General features: G+C 35.5%; 1 non-coding gene across 1 annotated transcript; it reads left to right on the top strand.

Annotated features, from left to right (window-relative positions):
• The first annotated feature begins 2,375 nt into the window (after window positions 1-2,375).
• Window positions 2,376-2,501, top strand: LOC138803555 (U6atac minor spliceosomal RNA). Its single transcript, XR_011364966.1, has one exon. It is a non-coding gene; the product is annotated as a U6atac minor spliceosomal RNA (small nuclear RNA).
• The last annotated feature ends 1,630 nt before the right edge of the window (window positions 2,502-4,131 follow it).

Genomic DNA, 4,131 nt, shown 5'->3' with positions numbered 1-4,131 from the left:
TGGAATATTTTTAAGGTTTGATGAAAAATGATGCTTTTAGTAGAAGATTAAAAAAGCAAAACATAAAATAAATTGAAATAGTCTATAATGGTAACAGAGTTAAAAATACTGCTAATGTCCTTTAGTGTTTCTCTCAGAGTTGTATTTTTAAACAACAAAATGGAACTGTACCTCTCATATTCCACTGGAAGCATTATTAAAACGTAGCAGTCTTTTTAGGACCATCTACTGGTGCCAGGAACACTATGTTTTGCTTATTTTTAATGATGTCCAGATCTTGCTCTGAAATTTTTCTCTCCATATTCTCCTTCATTTCCTTTTCCAACTCATGCCTCCCCTCTACCTTCTCCTCTTTCTTTTTCTACATATAAAGGAATGTGTATTACATATCCTCATCAACAAAACTTCAGACTCATCTATGGTTATTTCCTCGGAACTATTTTTAGAAGCAAATATTTATGATTTATAGAGTCCGCATATTCTACCATTTTTTGGTACATAGTAACCAGTGATCCTTTAATCAGGGTGCAGATCAGAATCATTTTGGAAGATTTTTAAGCCTAAATACCCAGCCTCAACCTCTGAAGAGTTTTATTCCAAGGATCTGGAATAAAAACCCTTATGATCTCCATTTTAAAGATATTAATCTAAAATATTCCACGGAGGATTCCGTGTACATATCTGGTTGGATACTCTTAGTTGAAAGGAAGACACATGTAAAATACCAACAAAACTTTCAAGTGGTATGATGCTGGAAGGAAAAATTAATTAGTTGGAATTAATTAATTGGTCCCCAAAGATGTCAATGTGCTCAGATCATGGAGACAGAATTAATTGAGAAACCTTTATGTTTATTGACATCTTCTGTAAGCCGGACAGAATGCTACCACAGGACATAATTGTCATAATATCTCAGGAAAGAACGTATCTTTTTTTTTTTTTTCAGACAAGGCAATTGAAAATCAGGGATTTGATGCTCTTGTTCAAGGGTAATCATTTGCAGAGACCAGGTTTGGATAAGTCTTACCTCCCATACATTAGGTTTATTTTTATTTACCTCGTTGGTGAATTTAAGACAAGACTTGGCAATGCTCTGAACTTGGACCTTCAAGTATACCAAGAATAGCAGTAAGAGAGATGAACATGTAAAGGCATGTAAGAAAGTTTCAAAGGTATGTTCACAAAGGGCACTTCAAGCATAATCAATTCTAGGATTATTGGAGAAAATGGGAGAATGATAAAAATGTAGATTTGTTTAGATTTTTAAAACTTTTTAAAGAAGATAAATCAATTATTTTGAGATACAGTTTCTATATGTATTCCAGGTTGGTCTCTTCCTCTCAGTCCTCCTGCATCAACTTTCTAGTTCTGGGATTTCAAGTACTATGTCCCACTCACAACATTTTTTAAAATGTAAGTTTGGCTTTTTTAATGTAAACTTGTGAGCCCTACTATAGATCTATGAATTAAGATCTTTAAGTTGGGACCTGAACACTCAGATGCTGCTGACACAAACTGAGTTTGACAATCAGTTATTAAAAGTTTCAATTAAATTTCGATTTAATATAACTTGACAAGGTAATATGGATGAAAGGACAAAGAAATTTTAATATGAAGTTCACTTACATCGATCAAGGAAGAAAACAACAAACCTGCACTGTGGAAGTCACATTTAAGAAACTTACTTTAAGGTTATTTAACATTTTTTTCAGTGTCCACAGAGAAGAGTAATCAGCTTGGCATACATCCTTGATGCAGTTGCAGGAGAAGACTTGAAGAGGTGCTAATATGGGATGCCAGGACTCCTTATCCTTCCCTGTAGCCTACAGCAGTGCAGTTGGAGATAAGGACTGAGAAGTTCATGTTCCATTTAGTAGGGTAGTAAAGGATTGCATTTCTGAGATATTTGTGGAAATCTGTCTCTAGCAGGAGGAAGGGTTGTTCCTACAACATAGGTTTCAAGTAGCTCTTCTCCACTGTCATGGGAAGCTAAAGACTAACTCCCAGGCTGTTGTCTCCCCCCTGGTTTTTATCAATGAGATAACTTCACAGTGAATGAAAGGGCCCCTCAAATGGATGCCTTCTGGTGGTTATTGACTTGCCCATCGTCTTCTTTCTCATTACTGACAAGGTGAGATAAATAGAAAGAACCAGTCTTAGCATTAAGGGAGCCAGGTTTAGTCCGGGTTTTGCAATTAATGAATCAGTTAAAGGACATCCAATCTCTTTAGAAGGTCTACTCATCTACAAAATGGCAATTGTGGCCACTCTTTATCCTGGGATTGCTGATAGGGCCAAAAGAGAGAAAAAAAAAAAGAAATAAAAATATTATAGCCATAAAACACTACACAGAATCAACTATAATTTCAATTTACGTGTTGTATGAAAGGAGAGAAGGTTAGCACTCCCCTTGACAAGGATGGAAGAGGCCCTTGGGCCTGACAACACGCATACGGTTAAGGCATTGCCACCTACTTCGTGGCATCTAACCATCGTTTTTTTTTTTTGTTTGTTTGTTTGTTTTTTTTTACAAACAAGACCACACTAAAGCTACCAGCACAACTATGTTTATTGCAGCATTATTTACCATAGCTAAAATATGGAACCAACCCAGATGTCCCTCATAGATGACTGGATCAAGAAAATGTGGTATATATACACAATGGAATTCTATGCCTCCATCAGAAAGAATGACATTTCCCCATTTGTTAGGAAATGGAAAGGCTTGGAAAAATTATATTAAGTGAAGTAAACCAAACCCAAAGAAACATAGGTCCCATGGTTTCCCTTATTTGCAATATCTAGTATATGTATGAGTCAAACAGAAAAGGTCAGATAATGTGATGTTAGGAAAATGAACCCTTAGATATGTATTTAAATGTTTTTTTCTTTCATGCATTTGTTTCTAATGCATTTATAAGATTATTTCTTTGTTGCTTTGTATGTCCCTCCCCCACAGTATAACCCCTGCTTTCACTATATTTGATGTCGGTATAATTTGTGGAGGAGATGGGGAAAACAAGTCGTTTAAGGATACAGGTGGACCCGTTGCAATTATGAGAAGTACAAGATGTCATGTCGAAAACGAACTTTACAACTTTGGTGGGGGGGGGGGAAGGGATGTGAAGGGTAAACAAAGGAGGAGGCTGCAATGCTTAATAAGAAATGTACTCATTATCTTGCCCTGTAATTGTGACCCCTCTGTACAGTATGTTCACAAAAAATAAAAATTAAAATTAAAAAAAAGAGAAAAAAATTCAATTTACATATCACCTTTTAAAAAATAGACATTTGGCACCTATATTATTTTCAAAGTAAGAAAAAGTATGATATATTAATCTAAAACCATCAGAATAAAATATGCTAAGGTAGAAAGAATGGTAGTAAATTAAGTACAACAATAAATACTTGTCACCTTACATACATTCTTACCTCTTACTTTACACAGATATTGGGAATAATGGGTGCATATATGAGGTAAGCCATTAAACCTGCAAAGCAGGTTGGGATGTGATGATTATTACATGAATTCTCAGCACAATCCTTGAGGAATGGCTAGTGGAAGCTACCTATTCTACAGCTGAAGGCTGAAGAATAGTATTCTGCCCACTACAATCATTGCTGATTCCACATGGAGATTGTTGATATTAGACAGGAGTGATGGAAATTGCTTGTGTTCTCCTGTGATACCATTGGTGAAAAATCATGTCATAGTAGAGGTTAGATGGAGAGTCCAGAGGGTCAAAGAAAGTATTTGATCAATGCCCCAAGTGTATATGATTTTGTGTGAATATTGGCCTTATTTCACATGCATTAATAGAGTTCTGCTCTAAGAAAGCCCACTATTAGCTACTGGAGACATAGCTGATAATACATGGTTCCTGCTATTACAGAACTCTCAGTATATACAGGAACGTATTTCCCTTTGTATTTTCTCATTTAGCTTTTGCTTCCATTCACCACCTTTTCTTTCCCCAAGTCTGGATTGATGGAAACACTACCAAAGTAGAATTGTTTTTGTCTCATACTCTCTCTCTTTCATTTTTTTAGTAATAATGTTTGATGTAGTTATTACATGCCAAAATTTGTGCCATGCCTTTTAAATAAACTATCCAATTTAGTCCCAGAGAG

This window comes from Dipodomys merriami, unplaced genomic scaffold (genome assembly GCF_024711535.1).
Source record: "Dipodomys merriami isolate MVZ:Mamm:240054 unplaced genomic scaffold, mDipMer1.0.p SCAF_34, whole genome shotgun sequence".
NCBI lineage: Eukaryota > Metazoa > Chordata > Mammalia > Rodentia > Heteromyidae > Dipodomys > Dipodomys merriami.
Note: the sequence above shows the minus strand (reverse complement) of the source record. Positions and strands in the feature narration are given on the sequence as shown.